The 18054-nt window shown below is 35.0% G+C and overlaps 1 long non-coding RNA gene across 1 annotated transcript in view; it reads right to left on the bottom strand.

Annotated features, from left to right (window-relative positions):
- The window catches only part of LOC141557567 (uncharacterized), a 98378-nt gene that overhangs the window by 72646 nt on the left and 7678 nt on the right, over nucleotides 1-18054 (bottom strand). Inside the window, exon 2 of the long non-coding RNA XR_012486830.1 lies at nucleotides 2396-2506. This is a non-coding gene — a long non-coding RNA (uncharacterized LOC141557567). The remainder of the gene's footprint in view (nucleotides 1-2395; nucleotides 2507-18054) is intronic.

Below are 18054 nucleotides of genomic sequence, written 5' to 3'. Positions count from 1 at the left end.
CCCTCCTCAAAAGTCTTCAGGGGCTTCCTGTTGTTTACCTCATGAGCAAAATTAAAATTCTTTTAGCATTCAAGGCCTTCTATAATTTAGCACTATCCTACCTTTTCAATATTATTTCCTGTTATTTCCCTTTCTGTACTTTATAGTCTGTTTTTCATGTATTGACCCTTTCATCTCCTATGCTTTTTTATTCCCGTCGTATTTTTCCTCTTCTTTGTTGAGTTGTTACTTTCTTATAAAGTCTGTCTCATGTCCATCTCCTTCATGAAGCAATTTGATACCTCAATCAGTAATGGCCTCACATAGTACTTTGTTTTATTTTTTGATGTTAAATGTGTCACGGAAAGAGCAATGAATTTGGAATCAGAGAACCTAGGATGAATTCCAATTACAACTTGCCACTGAGGACAACTAGGTGGCACAATGGATAGAGAACTGGGCCTGGAGTTTTCCTGAGTTAAAACCTGGCTTCAGACACTTTCTAGCTGTGTGACTCTGGGCAAGTCACTTAATCCTGTTTGCTTCAGTTTTTTCATCTGTAAAATGAACTGGAGAAAACACCAAATGGGGTCATGAGGAATTGGACACGACTGAACAACAATAACCTACTACACTTGTGATTTTGGGCAAGTTTTAACCTCTGTAGGCCTTGATTTAGGGTAAATAACCTCAAAGGTCTCAGCTTTAAATCTATGATCTGGGTATTTTTTATGAGTTAAAATAATCTCACAACTCAGTACATACCATTTACCAATGCTTTCAGTCTTTTACCAGCTCTGAAAAATTTCTTTTGATTGGCATTTGTGATAATCCTAGAGTGTAAGATTCTAAGATCCTTTGATTTGTTGGGGGGAGGGATAGAGAGCAGAAGGAAAACAGAAAGAATAGTTTTGGAAACTTCCATCACAAGATGGTTGGAGCTTCTTTTATTTTTATTTTAGGATCAGAAGTTAGACAGACTTAAGAGGCTCAAAATGTAGGATGCTTTTTATCTAGCTTATTTAGGCATTTTATCTAGGATTATTAAAAAGAAGCTTAGACCTATTCCTTTTCAGTCTGCAGTATATCACCTATTATCATCACCATCAACAAGGAACATTTATTACTAGTTAGAGGAATAAACTGAGGTCACTATATGCAGGCCAAGGCCAAGAATAAATATATATGGTACTGTCAGACTTCCAATTCTATGATTTGTGGGGGGAGAAATGGAGGAAGATAAGAATAGTTTTAAATACTGTGTAATGACAGAGAAACTGAGGCAAGATAGAGATTAGAGGTTTTTAATGTTTTATTAGAGGAGTGTCTGGACTGACTAAGCCATCTTAGCCAGCCAGGTGGATGGGACTCTTGTTTCAAAGTATCCAACAAAGATTGAGGGATTCCAGAACTCTTATAGGGCTTCAGTGATCAGGGAAACAAAGGCAGAGGGGGAGGGAGAGCACTGGAGAGTGGGAAGTTCCAGGAAATGACCATAAATTCAGTTCTGACAGGCTTGGGGGCAAGAAGGATCTTGAATTCTGATAACTTGCTAAGAAGCTAGAGATAGGATGTCTGGACCAGGATATGGGGGGTGTCATCTAGATATTTGAGATAAGCCATCTGGAGTTTTATGACTCTTTGGAATGCTAGTGGCTGGGGCTCCCAGTCCTAATTATCTCAGTCCTAATGACCAGGAAGGGGGGTTGCCACTAGGGAAACTGAGGCAGAACAATTCAGGGAAACTGAGGGAAACTGAGGCATAACAACTCCAAGCTCAGAATGAGCTTGTATTTTAATGTAGCCCTTTTGGGATGAGGAGTGAGGAGCATTGGAGCTCAAATGTGAGATGTTTCTGAAACTTTACCTCAAAATGAATTGGCAAAAGGGAATCTGATTTCTGCCTTCAAAAACATCCAAAGGGAGAAAAATCAATTCCAATTTAAATGAATTCTACCCTTTTCTTATTACAGTCAGAGAGCTAATTACTCATTATAATACACTATATATGCTGAATGAATTAAGGTATTAAGAATTCTTCACATCAAATGGATTTGTACCAGAGGCAGAAAAGGCCATTGATGAGTTGTTCATAAATGGGTTGTTTTGGAATGGTGTGTGTGTGTGTGTGTGTGTGTGTGTGTGTGTGTGTGTGTGTGTGTGTGTGTTTACTAGAGAAAAAAGAACATTGAAATTATATTCATATTTATATGACTGGAAGAAACCTTACAGGTCTTTAGTTTGGCTCCTTCCTACCTGTGTGTCAGTGTAGAGAGCCAGAACTCTGGAGAAATATACTTGAAACAAGGTATTAATTCAGAGGAATTGATGAGACAATGATTCTCTAGTTTACTTAGTATAGTTCTACAAGTTGACACCTATTCTATAAGATTGATATCTATGATGATGTACTTACAATAAGGTATATAAGAGCAAACAATGACCGGAAGAGAGACATTCCATTTGCCACCATCCTTGTGGCTCTTTACATGTCAGCAAATCCTTTCTCCTCTTATTATCTTCATCCCTAAAAGAAAGGATAAGACTTCATAAGTCTCCTTCTTTGTTCAAGCCCCTTCTAACTCAAAGGCCTAGAATTCTATGATCTTGAAAGAAGATACTCTACCAAAAGCTATTTTATCTCTATAAAATGGGGAGAACTTAGCTCTGGAAGATAAGAAAACCATAGTCATCTTATTTCTTTCTTGGCCAAATGAAAGAGGAGCCTCTCTGGAGTCAGAGAATTTCAGTTGAAATCTTGGATTTACTATTTACTATCTGGTAGAAACTTGGGTAAATTATTCAATCTTTGGGAACTTCAGGAAAGTTGCTCATATTATAAAATGAAGGGGCTGGATTGGTAGGTCCCAGAAGTCCTTTTCAAATTTACAGCCAAGATCCACTCTTGCATATGAATCTCTTGAGTAAATGACCTTAGGGTAGGATGTTTATATCTATTCTTAAACCCAGGAAGAGAATCCCTCCAGGTTCATCTCAGCTAGGGTTGACTAGTTGCCTCTTTGCCATTTTTTGAGGGTGCTAATCCCATAATAATCCCTGTAGAGTGAGAATTGACTACTCAATTTTTTCTTTAGTATCTTAATCTTATCTTATCTTCAGTATCTTATCTTAATGTAAACCTGAAAAATTAGCTAAATTTTTAAAAATTCTTTTTGCCCTGGTACCTATGTTTCACACTAGTCAGCTGGAACACTATGTACTATAGGGAGTAAAATAAAAATAATAGTATTTATGTAATGCTTTAAGATTAGCAAAATACTTTTTTTTTATTTTCACAATGACCTTAGGAAGTAGATGCTATTTTTACCTTCATTTTATAGATGAGATAATGAAGTCTGGGGAGTAGTTAAATAATTTGGCTAGAAGCATGTAGCTATAAAATGTCTAAGGGAAGATTTGAACTCAGTTCTTCCTGATTCTAAATCAAATGTTCTATCTAGTAGATGTCTTATACTGGACAGAGTAAGATGGATTTGAAAGCTGATCTGCCATTAATTAGTTGTATAATCTTGGGCAAATTCCTCATCATATTGATACTTGTTTCCTCTTTTGCCAAAAGAGGATCAAGGTATAAGGACCTCTATGGTGTCTTTTAGCTCTAATGTCTATGAAAGAAACACTGAACTTCTATTCTACTTACAATGGAGAGGCAAAAGGATGGATTTTAAAGGAAATATCCAAAGTGAAATTCTTTAGGACTTCAAGGAGTAGGTCAAGTTAATCAATCAATTAACAATCAGTGCACTGAGTCAAGGGCTAAAGTTACAAAGACAAAAGTGCAAAGTTTTAGCCCTCAAGTAGGGTATCATTAAAAAATATACAAATTCTTTACAAAAAATGGATTTGTACCAGAGGCAAAAAGACCATTAATGAATTATTCATAAGAGAGTTGTTTTGGAGATGCATATTTACATGTTTGTTTCAAAGACAATCTAGAGAAAATGGAGAGTACTGAATTTGGATTCATAGTATCATGGGTTCATAAATTTAGAGTAGGAAGAGACTCCTCACCCTGAATTGATTCACAGAGGGACAAGAAAGCTCCATTCTTTCTAAAGGTGAAAATAATTCTTTATTTTCAAAGCTTACAATGTTATGAGTATAAAATTAAGTATATACAGAAGGCTTGCAAAATAGATACAAAGTGACTTTTGAAAAGAAGGCACAAATAATTGGGGGGAGGCTTAGAAAGGCTTGTAGTAGAAGGGAGTGGAAGGGTAGAGGTGAGACTTGAAGGAAGTTAGAAATTCTCAGAGGTAAAGAAAAGGAAGGAGAGCATTCAAAGTATGGGGCATAGATTGTGAAAGGTATTGTGATAGGAGGGTCCTATGTGAGGAAGAGCAAGTAAGCTGGTACATCTGGTCTATAGCATATGTGAAGAGGAATAACATGTGAGAAGACCAAAAAGATTGAAAAGGAAGAGATGGTAAAGAGTTTTAAATGTCAAACAGAAGAGTTTATTTTTTATCTTGGAGGTAATAGAGAACCACTGGATTTTATTGAATGGGAAGGTGTCAAGGTTAGACCTGTGTTTGGGGAATATCACTTTAGCTCTATGTGAACATGGATAGGAATAGGGAAAGACTCTAGACAGGGAGAACAATCAGAAGGATGTTGCAAAAATCCAGGCAGGGATGGATGAACTAGAGTGGTGTATGTATCAATGGACAAGATGGATGATGAGGAGAGATGTGTAGAAACAACATGATTTGGCAGCTGAATAGATATGTGATGTGAGTGATAATAAGGAGGTAAGGATGACATGAGGTCATGTCCCTGTGTGACTGGAAAGATGAGAGTAAACTCGATAGTAATACAGACATTGGTGGGGGGAGAGAATAATAAGTCTGAGTTCATAACCTGATAGATTTAGAGCTGGAAATGACCTTATGGGCCATTGAGTCCAACCTTCTTCCATTGTTGAGGAAACTGATATAAGGTTAAGGGACTTGCCTAAGATTACAAAGCTAATAAGTTTTCTGGGGAATATGAAATGAGGAGAAAGGGAAAACAAGGAGGTTGCTTTAGATGACCCAATTGTTTTTTCAATTGAGGCAAATTTCTTAACTGAGAAGTTTGGGGAAGAGATGATGTGCAAAGAAAGGAGAGTAGATTTCAGAGTTGCTATGATGAGTGGAATATAGAGTCCATGAGGAAGGCATAGGATTGCCTTGCTTGTAGTGAGGGACCAGTTGAAATTAAATAACATATATTTACTGTAGATCCAATCAGCATACCTTTCAATGGTAGGTGAATAGCAATGAAGAAGGTATTTGGAGTAAACTAGGGTTGGACTTTGTAAAGGCATAAATAGGAAGAATAAGTGACCCAAGTTCACTAAGCTGTTGAAACTGGTTAGGGAGGAACATACTACCTGAGTAGGGGTGACGAATTGTTGGAATTGGAGGTTGTTATAAGAATGAAGAATAGACTAAGGGGTCATTATGCATAAAAAGAGATGGAATGTTGGAGACTTAGGACTGAATAAAATTCTGGGATTCTGTGGAGTCCAAAGATCTTTTAGAGGGTTCAAAACAGCAAAATCATTTCATAATAACATTTTAATTTCTAATACAGTAAAAATTGATAGATATTACCTACATAAAGAAAAAATTTTTGCAGGGGGATTCTCAATAATTTTTAGCATTGTAAAGACCAAAAAGTAAGAGAAGTGCTGAGATAGAGGAATTTCAAAGTTCTTCTATGTGGAAAAATACTTTTCAATGGTGGTAAGTGTAACAGTATAATCATCCCTTTATTAAAATGAGGTAGAGTAGAAGAAGAGTGTTTCTTGGGAGCTGAATAGATTGAAGAATTGTGATGTTAGAATTGCATGTTGAAACTCCCTTAGTATGAAGATGAGAATCAGAGTGAAGGGGAAGCCTGTGAATCAAGTGTTGACTTCATTGAGAAAGAAAGGACACTTCCTGGGATTTAGCCTCTAGGATTTAAATTGAATAATACTTCTGGAAAGTACTAATAGTCTATGAAAGGACCGTTGGACTTCTTTTGCTCTTATAAAAGAAAAGTGTTGATTTTTAATAAAAGAAACAAAAGCATAGTTTATTTCAAGCTCTAAGAGGAAATATTAATCTTCTATTTCATTTTACCTCCTCTATTTTAACATTATTTTTCCTAAGGATATTTTAAAAGTGAAACAATGAAAAGATAATGCAGAGGGATGATTCTGGGCCAAATGGTATAATTTTGGCATTGAGGTTTTGGGGATAGAACACATATTTTGGAGCTATAGAGATTTCCTGGTGTCCCTTAGATTATGCCACACAGGCAGTCTTTTAGTAAAGGCTGCTCTCTGTGAAAATTATTTTCTCCCACTTTCCTGGTAAATAGGACAAAACTTTGTTTACCTGTTTACCTTAGATTACTCTTTGCAGAAAGACTAGGAATGACTAGCCTACTCGTTCATTCAGTCTTCCCTACTCTGTCTTCTCTAGAATGACTCGGAATCCCCAGCCTTTGGCCTTATGGCTGGGAGGGAAGCAAGTTATATTCTGATCCCTCAGCACCTACTCCTGACTCTGCGATATTTGAACACATGTTCAGAATATAGCTTCTTTTCATGGTTGCTTAATTATTATGGCTTAGAAGACAATAATAATAAATTAAAGTGAAACCTAATTGCTCCACGGGTTCCCACATCTGCCAGAAGAATTCAACAGATAACAACAGGACTCCATGTGTATCTCCACGTTGGAATTTGTTATTGGTGACAGGCAAAAAGCTTTCCCACATTAGCCCTGCAGCTACACTGGCTAATAACGGGAACAGAAAACAATTGGTACAGATGAAAAAGTCTAAAACAAAAGGAAAATTTATAAAATAGAGAAATGGATTTCTTGAGAAAAACAACTTTCCTTGCCAACATTGTACTGTAAGTGAAGCATTTTATTGTCTTTAGATTTAAAGTTCATTACAAGTAAGCAATTTTGGTGGTGTATGCTCTTCTTACTCCCTCTATACCCCCACTCTTCTCCAACAAATCTATATTAAAGTTAATCATCAATTGGAGCCAAAAATTATATTGGAAAATCATTCTTTTACAAACGGAAACTATTATAATTTAAAAGGGTGCAAATGAAACCATACATTTTCAGAAAGAGATCAATGAAAACCACTTTATTAGAAAATATAAATCACTTTTTAATTTCAGTCGCAATAAGAAAAGAACTCATTTTTTCAGTTTCATTGAAATTGATTGGTACACCTGCAGAGAGAAGCAGCTTTATCATCTCATTATCAGTCAATTAATATGCAGGTCTAAATGTGAATACTATTCCAGTTAACTATAAACGAATGATTTTATTGAAGTCTTAATAGACCAGGAAAAGCTGACTTCCACCCTGCTAAATGAGGTCAGTTAAAAAAAATTAGAAGTGTATGACTTGGGATAGGCATAAACTCAAACCATGTCTCTACTCTTTCTGCAACTTCAGGAATGGAGGTAAAACACTTTGATTGAAAACAGGAAGGTCCAGTTAGGAAAGAATTAGAATGTTGCATTGAAATTAAAAAAGAATGTTGAAGAGAGTCTAATTCTGCAATATGTTCCTCTTTTCTTCTACAACTAAATAATCTATGGCCATGGATATGTTTCTAGTTGCAGCATAGAAATCTATGGATGAAACTGATTTTTGGTAAAACTGTGAAGTAGACAAAGTCTGTTTGGAGAGTAGAAAGAGCTTCTGACTTGGGGTCAGAAGATATGAGTGTGAAGGGGCATCCTTAAGCAAAATAAGCACTTGGTATAACCTGATGAGTTTATTCCTGACATTACAGAGTGCCATTGTTAGCCCCCTAGCAAACTGAAGAGTTCCCTACCCAGACTGATGGAACATAAGGAACTCCTAATTGGATGATAGAAAAACTAACTACGTTTTATTCCTAATAAAAGCTAGCCATATTTATTAGCTCCCAAGTGTTGAGGACTTTTTTTGCCCTTTCCTTCTTATCTTCTTCCAAAATATAAAAAGGGAAGTAGAAGATTTTTTTGCATCCAAACTTTTCAACCAGAAGTAGCAATGGCAACTTACAGAAGAAAAACATAGTGATGAGGACACATATGTTTGCAGAGTCTGAAAAAAAAGAATCCAAGATCACAAAATCCTGATCCTCAACATCCTGTGGGAAGGAGGGAAGATTTTTAATTCTCTGTGCAATGTGATATAAGAATCTAGCAGAGAAGGGAGATTTCTTGGGCACCATCAGCTTTGAGAATTAATTGAGTTACTCTATGTTCAAGAGTTCTTGAGTTTGAGAGTTTAAGTACTTTAATTTCAAGAAAGATAAGATTTCATGATGTATTCTGATCTTTGGGTAGAAGGAAGAGAGTTTGCAGGGTTCTCATGTTATGGTCTTGGAGAACAAAGTCAGTGAGTTACTCAGATTGAAAATACGATGAGAAGGAAACCTGCTTTTATTCATCAAATTCCAAAGCATGGACAATCTCAATTACAAGGTGGAACTACCAGTCTAGCAGAGATTGTGTAGGACTCTGGGGGAAGAGAGGGACTTTCCTGAATGACAGGGTGTTGCCCTGGTAGTGAACAGAGCTGATGGGTTAGTTGAGAATTTTGTATTTCTCTATTAGTTCATAGATTCCTGTAAGTCCTTGGTATCTTATGCATTTTCTGCAAGGTAAAATTAATGCTGTCTCATATCCATTAGCCATTGTTATTTTGATTTCCTGTATAGGATTTGGATACCTTATGTCACATTTGGAGATACCCCAGACATAGGTACATCTATACTTTATCTTGGAAACTTTTTTCTAGATTGGGACCACAAAGCAATTGGGGAAAAAAGGAAAAGCAAAGGAAAAGTGGCATAGATCAAGCTCTCAGGATGCCATTTGGCCTGAGTGAGAACTGATTCTTTGGAGGGTACTGGTCCATAGGAAACCAACTATATATATTTGGATTCTTGTCTTGTTACTTACTAACTGTATGACAATGGGTAAATCACTGAACTCTTCTAAGACTCAATCTCTACAATAATAAAATGTGAATAATAGTGTACTGTTTTAAAGAATTGATATGAGGAAATTGTATACTTTAAAATGCTTTTCTGGACTTTTCTGGAGTCTCTCAGTTGCCTCCATTATGCTCCTCATCCCAACTGCCCAGCATTTTCACTATTCTTTTTATCTTTTCACCAATTAAAACTTATTCCTGACTACTGTTTTGGATTTGATAATTTCACTTATAAGGCAATCGGCTTAATGGGTTATCATATTCCTTTGGACAATCATATTTAAATTGGGGATCATCTAGAAACTGAAGGAATGAAATTTTAAATGTAGTATTTCAGTCATCTCATAAAGGCTGCTGGGGGGAGAAATTATTTTGGGGTGTGTGGCAAAGGTTAGTTTGTACACAGAGCTTTCAAGTATTGTGTGGTAGCAATTGCCATGTAAAGCCATTTACTAATTGGGGAATGACTTGTAGTCTTACAAATTTGGCACAGTTCTTTATATATTTTAAAAATGACATCTTTATCAGAAACACCAACTATAATTTTCCCTCCCAGCTTTGTATATCCCTTTTAATCTTGTTTGTGTTGGTTTTGTTTGTACAAAATCCTTTTAATTTAGTGCAAAGTTGTCCATTTTGTGTTTCATAATGTTCTCTAGTTTTTCCTTTGGTCATAAATTCCTCCCTTTTCCAAAGATCTGATCTCCTGAGCTCTCCTAATTTGCTTATAGTATCCCTTTTGTGCCCAAATCATATACCCATTTTGACCTCATTTTGGTGTGGGCTGTGAGATTTAGATCTATGCCAAATTTCTGACATATTATTTCCAGTTTTTCCAGCAACTTTTGTGAAATAGTGAGTTTTTATTCCAGAAGCTGGAGTTTGGGGGTTTATCAAATACTAGATTACTATAGTTTTTGATTATTGTGTTGTGTGTATCTAACTTATTCCACTGATTCACCATTCTATTTCTTAGCTTGCACCGAATGGTTTTGATGACTGCTGCTTTATAATATAGTTTTAGATCTGGTACTGCTAGGCCACCATCCTCTGTATTTTTTTTTTCCATTAATTCCCTTGATGTTTTTGACCTTTCAACAGAAACAATCCTGGTCATTTATATCCTTTTATGACTGCCTTGCAATTCTCTTCTGTGTGTTTTTAAAGTGTTTCATTACTGATGTTTTCTTTTTTCTTTCTTTTTTTAAAGACTCTTTCTTTCTTCCCTAATAATACTGTTACTATCCTTTGCTCTCTCTCAGCACCCCTCTCCAAATCCTTCTCTTATAACAAATAAGTATAGTAAAACAAAACAAATTCATGCATTGGTAATATCTGAAAAAAGTCTTTCATTCTGTGCCTAAAGTCTATTATTACTCCTCTGCCAAGTGGTGACAAGTATGTTTCATCATCAATCTTCTAGAGCTATGACCAGTTACTGCATTGAGCTGTGCTCTTAAGTACTTTAGAACTGGTTTTTTTCCAATATTGTAAGTCATAATCATTCTTCTGATTTTGTTCATTTTACTCTGCACTAATTCATACAAGATCCTCCCAGTTTATCAGATTATTTTTTTCCTTTTTGTCTTTCCTACAGAATAGAAATATTCATTTGCATTCATAAATTATAGGGGGCAGCTAGGTGGTGCAGTGGATAGAGCACCAGCCTTGAATTCAGGACGACCAGAGTTCAAAACTGGTCTCAGACACTTAATACTTCCTAGATGTGTGACCCTGGGCAAGTCACTTAACCCCAGCCTCAGGAAAAAAAATAATAGTTGGTTGAACTATTCCCCAACTAATGTCTGTGTATAGATTCCAGTTCTTCATTATAAAAAGCACTATCATCCTTTTTGAACATACAAATGTCCTTTCCCTCTGTCTTTGATTCCTTTGGGTGTATATGCCTGCTAGTAGTATTCCATGGCCAAAGAGTATGCACAGTTTAGTGACTTTTAGGGCAAAGTTTCAAATTGTTTTTCAGAATGGCTAGACCAATTCACAACTCCATTCAGAATACAGCTGTCTTCCCATAATTCCTCCAATAGTTATTCTTTTACTTAAAAAAATTCTCCATTTAATGGATGTAAGATAGAACTTCAAAACTGTTTAAATTTGCATTTATCTTGTTACTTGTGATTTAGGGCATTTCCCCCCATATGGTCATTGATAACTTATATTTTCTCTTTTGAGGACTTAGCTATTCATATCATTTGATCATTTTGCTATAATGGAATAATTCTTGTTCTTATCTATTGTTTCCATTCCTTACAGAGCTTGGATATTATGCTTTTATTAGAAATTTGCTGTGAAAATTTTCCTACTTGACCTTTTTCCTTTCAATTTAAGTTGTATTGATCTTTTGTAACATTTTTTCCGATTTTGCATAATTGAAATTGCCTAGTTTATTTTTTTGTGATCATTTCTATCTCCTGTTTAGTCAAGAACCCTTCCGCTCCCCTATAGGTAAAAGCTATTTCTTTCCCCCCTTTAACTTATTTGCCATTTTTGATCTAGATCCTCTATCCATTTGGATCTTATTATGGTTTGTGGTTCATGATGTTAATATAAAGCTACTTTCTCCCAGACAATTACCAATTTTCCAGGTAGTTTTTGTTAAATACTAAGTCCTTATATCAACTATGTGGTATCCTTGGATTTATCCAACACTATGTTACTATATTAGTTTGCTCTGTAAATTATGTATCTAATCTATTCAATTGATTAACTTTTCAGTTAAAAAAAGTTTACTACCTTATATTTTAATAGTATTTTATTTTTTAAATACATGAAAAGATAGTTTTCAACATTCATCTTTGCAAAACCATGTGTTCCAAATTTTTCTCTCTTCCTTTCCCCTCCCCTCCTCTAAACAGTAAGCAATCTGATATAATTTAAACATGTGTAGTTTTTCTAAACATATTCCCATATTTGTCATGCTGTGCAAGAAAAATCAGGGGAAAAATGAGAGAAAGGAAAAAAATCTAATAACAATAAAAAGGTGAAAATGCTATATGCTTTGATCCACATTCAGTTTCCATAGTTCTCTGGATGTGGATGGCACTTTCCATCACAAGAATTGCCTTGAATTACCTCAATGTTGAAAAGAACCAGGTCCTTCACAATTAATCATCACATAATTTTATTGTTATTGGGTAGTACCAAATAGTTTAATAATTACTGCTTTGCTTTATAGTTTAATATCTAGTACTGCTAGATCCCCTTTTTTCCTACCTTGTTTAAATTATTTCTTTTGAGATCCTGAAACTTTTCTCCCACCAGAAGAATTTTGTTATTATATTGTCTGGCTCTTTAAGATAATTCTGTAGTCCTTGCTAGGCACCAAATCTGTAAGTTAATTTAGGTAATATTGTTTTTGTATTGTATTAGAAGAGTCCAACCATTAGCAATTAGTATATTTTCATTTTTTCTTTATTTCTGTAAAGTATCTTTGGTAATTATAGTAATGTAATCCTATATATGAATTGGTAAATGAAGAAATGTCTTTATAACCTCAAGACTCATAATAGCAGCTTGTATCTAGTAAGTATATAATACAATACTTAATGAATTGAATTGAATTGAATCTAACTGAATTTGTTTAGAAGCCACAAAGAAAATCATTTTTATAGTAATACCCATTATTGACTCAAATGATTAAAAATAATTTCTCTTCTTTACTATTCTTGACTTGGAATGACTTTTTGTTGTTTCCAAAAATTGAGTCCAGTCTGAATAGAGCAAGATTTGCCACTACGAAAAGAATGGGAAATCAGCATGGTATAATGGAAAGGATAAAACTTTTGGGTTAAAATCCTGCTTCTATTATTAACTAGCTATGTAATCTTGGTTGGACAAGTCACTTCTCTTTTCCACTTTTCTTTACCTTCAAAATTGGAAGCTTGGATCAGATGAAACAAGTTCTTTCTAGCTCTAATTCCTCAAAGAAGAATTTTTTTTTTAAAGTTTTAGGTATGTATTGAATTGCGCTATAAGTACCGCAGGCCAATTGATTTTTTTTCTAGAGAAATGATACTTAGATAATACTTACAGGACTGTTTTAGCAGAATAGAAACAAATAAATTTGTGAGAACAATTTTTTGATATAGGAAACCATCCCCGAGACTACACTCCAATAAGTTCTTCCCATGGTTCTGCCCTCCATCCTTCTTCACCTTGGAGCTTAAATGTTCTAGGGTATCTACTCATGGGGGGACTGGAGCAGAGGATCTTTCCCCCCCACAAGACATTGGATCCTTTCTGCAACTGAATTTGTTTTAATTTGAATTGATTTAAGAGCATATCTTGTGAAACATGTCCAGGGCACCAAGCTTACTACCTATTGTTTAGCTCTGAGCAATGACAGCATTGTTTTAAAAAGTATGTATTACCACTCTTAGAATTTTAAGATTAGAAATGATTTTAGCAGCATTATGGTCCAATTCTATATCCAAAAATCATTCTTTCCTACAACACACCCAATGAGTAGTCATTCAGTCTTTGTTTAGAGATGTCCAATAAGGAAAGGGGGAGAAGGGTAGTACCTCTTAAGGCACTAGCAGCTCATTCTACTTTTGGAGAGTTCTCATTATTAGAAAGTTTTCCTGATAGCAAGTCTAAATTTGTCTTTCTTATGTTGTTCCTAGTTCTTTTTTTTTTGATGCTGAACAGAGCAAGTCTGCTTCTTCATGTCCCTCCTGAGGCTTCTCTTATGAAGGTTAAATGTCACCAGTTTCTTTAATTGATCTTCATGAACTTGAGACCCTTCATCATTTTGGTTGCTCTACTTCAGGAATGAGGAACCTTTTTTCTGCCAAGGGTCATTTGGATATTTATAACATCATTTGCAGGCCACACAGAATTGTCGCCTTATAGAACTCAAGCAGTAGGAGGTTTCAGCTCATCATTGCCTTAGCAAATGATTCTCTGGGCCTTATATAGACTACAGGCTGGATGTTCCCCACTTTTGCAGTCTACCTGATATATTTTTTAGCTTATTAATTTCCAATTAATATAGTAATTAGTTTTATAGTAATTAAAATTCTACAATCACTCCAGATGTGGTTTTAGGCAAAATCCAGGAGGATTGTTATCACCTTATTCCTGGAAGCTATGCTTTTTTTTTTTTTTTCGCACAAATTGAGATGGAATGATTTTGGGGGGGTTGGGTGGGGGAAATGGGGCTTCCATGTCATTCTAGTTGGCTCATACTGAATGACTCATAAACATGACACAAAAATAGTTGGATATCATCTGAATCCTGGAGCCTGTTCCTTCCTTTCTTTGGATATTCTCATGCTTTTCCAGAAGCAGCCTAGCCTTAGCCTCTTCCATATAGTTTGGCAGCAGGTAGAGAATGCTGTATGTGCTCTGAAAATGGAGCTCCCAGTGGCCAGGCCCTTGTTACTAATACTTTAGCATCATTTGATCATTATAATAACTTTATGATCTATGTGGAAGCAAATATTGTTTACTCTTTGATAGCTCTGTGATCTCATTAATATGGACATCTTGTTTAGTGATATAGATCATACCCAGGTAGTCCTCTCTATTGTGTGCCATTGTATATCTATACCCATGTATTCTGTGCTATTCTTTCTTTTCTTTTTTTCCCCCCTGAGGCTGGGGTTAAGTGACTTGCCCAGGGACACTCAGCTAGGAAGTGTTAAGTGTCTGAGATCAGATTTGAACTCAGGTCCTCCTGTCTTATTCTGTGCTAATTCTTTTCCATTTCTTTCCTTATATTTGCAATAGGGGACTCACTCAACATTCTAGGGGCCTTTCTCTAGGTCTCTTGAGATTAATGCAGCAGCCAGGTGATTCGATGATTATCCCTCATGTTGAGTTTGTGACAAGCTCATATTTTTTCATCTTCCTACATTTCTCTAGAGACATCTTTAATGCCATTAGACCTATAAGCAATTGATCATTTGCAGTGTGTTACAGCTTTCTCAAGCCTTCCATGAACCTCTCCATTGACCTGTGGGTAATCCTTAACTTTAATTATTTAAAAACTGTGGTATTCTATGATTTGTAGCTATACAGATCACCAAAAGAATATTAGCACTAAAAAGATGGGCCTTTGTTTTAAGGAAGAGTTTGGAGTCATAAAGAAACTGGTTAATTTGTCAAAAGCAATATAGCTCTTTCTTCTCTTGTTCAATCATGGACCCAGAACACTGTCTATTTGCAATGTCTATCTGAGATATATGTACTGATGAATAAGCTTTACAGGTGATCCATTCAGCTATATATCATGTGTTGACATTTTCATCTATTTTTTTCCTTTGTGAATAGTAGATCATACTCTTTTTAGCAATTACAGATTTAATTTAGTGAAGTTGACAGTATTTTAGGATTTGATGCAATTAGAGCAAGTTTAAGTATTTTGATTCTAATTTTATAGATGAGGAAATATTTTCAGGAAGATTATGTGAACAGCTCAAGGTCACAAACCTAGGGTATGACCAAATCAAAATTTTAAAACTAATACTTCTGACTCAGAGTGTAATGTTTTAAAAATGATATTGTGTTATTTCTTTTTTTAATTTAAAAAATTTTTCAAATGTTATTTCTTGAGAGACAAATTACCTCTAAAGATCTGGATCCATAGGTTGCTCTTAAAGGATGCTATCTTATTCTTAGTCCTATGATCCAGATCTTTGGCATGCATAAAGTCCCAGCATCTATAACAAGTACATACATAGTTGTTATACTTGTTACATATAATGGGCCTTCATTTATTTCATGCTAAAAAGACAATTTGACTGAACTTTTAAAAATGAAATTCTTTAATTAATTTTTTGGTGGGGCGGGGAGAGTAAACCTGTGAAGATTCTATTTTAGTTTCTTCCTTTCTTTTTTCTTTTTTTCAGACCTTCAAATTCTTATAATTTGATTTTTTTAAAAAAAGTTTCATCAATGATGTTTTACATTATATTAATTTCTTGATCCCTCCCCCAGATCCTTCTTTTGTAATAACAAAAACAGTTAAACAAAACCAACTGACACAGCAGGTGTATTATAACAGGTGAAACATCTCATATCTTCAGTTCATCACCTTTCTAGAAATAGCTATTAATAATTATAATAGCTAATATTTGTATAGCACTTTAAGGTTTGCAAAGGGGTGAGATCATTTTTGTCTTTGTAATCAAAACACTTGGTGCAATGCCCTGCTTTACTTATATTATTTTTGTTCCTTTGAGATTGGGAAAGCGTAAGTCATCATTTGTCTTCTAGAACTAATGCTGAACATTACATTTAATCTTATTTCTGATATATTTTTAATATTCTCACTTACACGATTTTAGTTAATGTGCAATGTTGTTCCTTCAGTTTTGCTTTCTTGACTGCATCAATTTAGACAAATATTCTTATATTTTTCTAAATTTCTGATATTTATTTTTTCTTATTGCACAATAATCCACCACTACATTCATATGCCGCAATTGTTTACTCATTTCTCATTTTGCAGAAGGGAAGGTTCTCATGGAAGAGTCTTCTATCCTTTCTCCTTCCTCCCTTCTTTCTTTCCTTCTTCCTTCCTCTTTTCCTCCATTCCTCCCTTTGTTCATTTGTTTTTTTTTTTCCTTGCTTTGTTTCTTTCTTCTTTCCTTCCTTTCCCCCTCTCTTCTGTTTCAAATTCCTTCATTTCTATTGAGGGACACCATTATCCTCCTAGTTACTTAGGATTCATAACTTTAGAGCCATTTTGACTCTTCTTTCTCCCTAACTTTCCATATCTTATTTATTGCTAATTCCTCTTCATTGTATTTCTATAACATCTTTCATATCAAATCTTTTCTCCTCACTCCCATGATCACAGCCTTAGTTCAGGACTGCTTTATCATTTTTCTATATTATTATTATTATAGCCCCTTAGTGGATATCCTTGTCTCTAGTTTCTCTCATCACAAATTGATACTTCACATAAAATCCAACATTGTCATAGTAAACTGGAGGCCTGGTCATGTCACTCCTCTATTTAAAAACCTTCAGTAAGTCTTTGTTACAAACTCAGTAAAGCAGGAACTCTTGTACCAACAGTGAAAAGGCTTTTCACATCTTATTTCTCATTACTTTCCTTTGTCTCAGCCAAGCTATACTATTATTTCAGCTATTCCTGGACTCAGAATGCTGTTTCTCAACTCTATGAATTTTTCTTCTTCCTTTTTTTTTTTAACCTTTTAAAAACTTATTTTCTGTTCTGAATTCTCTCCTCTCCACCCTTTTCTCTATCCATTAAGAAAGCCAGAAATATGACACTTATTATACATATGAAATTATGCAAGATATTTCCATATTAACCATGCTTTAGAGTGGAAAAAAAAGAAAAATAAAGAGAAAATATATTTCAAAGTGTACTCAGAATTTATCTGCTTGCTTCCCAGAGGTAGATATAATTTTTTTATCATATTTATTCATTTTTTCAGTTGTGTCCAACTCTTTTTGACTCATTTGGGGTCTCCTTGAGGGAAGACCCCAAACACTTGATTGGTTTGCCACTTCTTTCTCCATTTCATTTTACAGATGGGGAAATTGAGGCAAAAGGGTTAAGTGACGTGTAATTATTTAGATAGTAAGTGTCTTTTGAATTTAGGAAGATGAGTCTTCCTGACTCTAGGGCCAGCACTCTATCCATCCAGCCACTTAACTGCCACCATTCATATTGAATCCTTTGAAGCTGACACAGATCATTGAACTGATCAGGATAACTAAAACTTTCCTATTGATTATCATTGCAATATTGTTTTTACTGGGTACATTATTTCCTGTCTTTTTCATTTTACACCATGAATTTTCACTGGTTTTCTGGTGTAGAGAATGCCCTCTCCTCAGCTCTGATTTTCAGATTTGTTTTTTTCCTTTACGGTTCATCTCAGATACTACCTTTTCCCTAAAGCCTTTCCTCAAATGTTATTGAAGCAGTTTGCCTGATTCCTCCTTTGTTCTTTTTATCTTTTTACCTAGCATTATATTTAGCTGTGTACATGTTGTAATCCTCCAGGGGAATATTAGCTCCTTGAAGACAAGAATTATTTTATTTTGTCATTATAAGAAG

The sequence above is a fragment of the Sminthopsis crassicaudata genome, chromosome 2 (assembly GCF_048593235.1).
Source record: "Sminthopsis crassicaudata isolate SCR6 chromosome 2, ASM4859323v1, whole genome shotgun sequence".
In the NCBI taxonomy this organism is placed as follows: domain Eukaryota; kingdom Metazoa; phylum Chordata; class Mammalia; order Dasyuromorphia; family Dasyuridae; genus Sminthopsis; species Sminthopsis crassicaudata.
The sequence above is the reverse complement of the archived record's forward strand: the minus strand, read 5'-3'. Positions and strand labels throughout refer to the sequence as shown.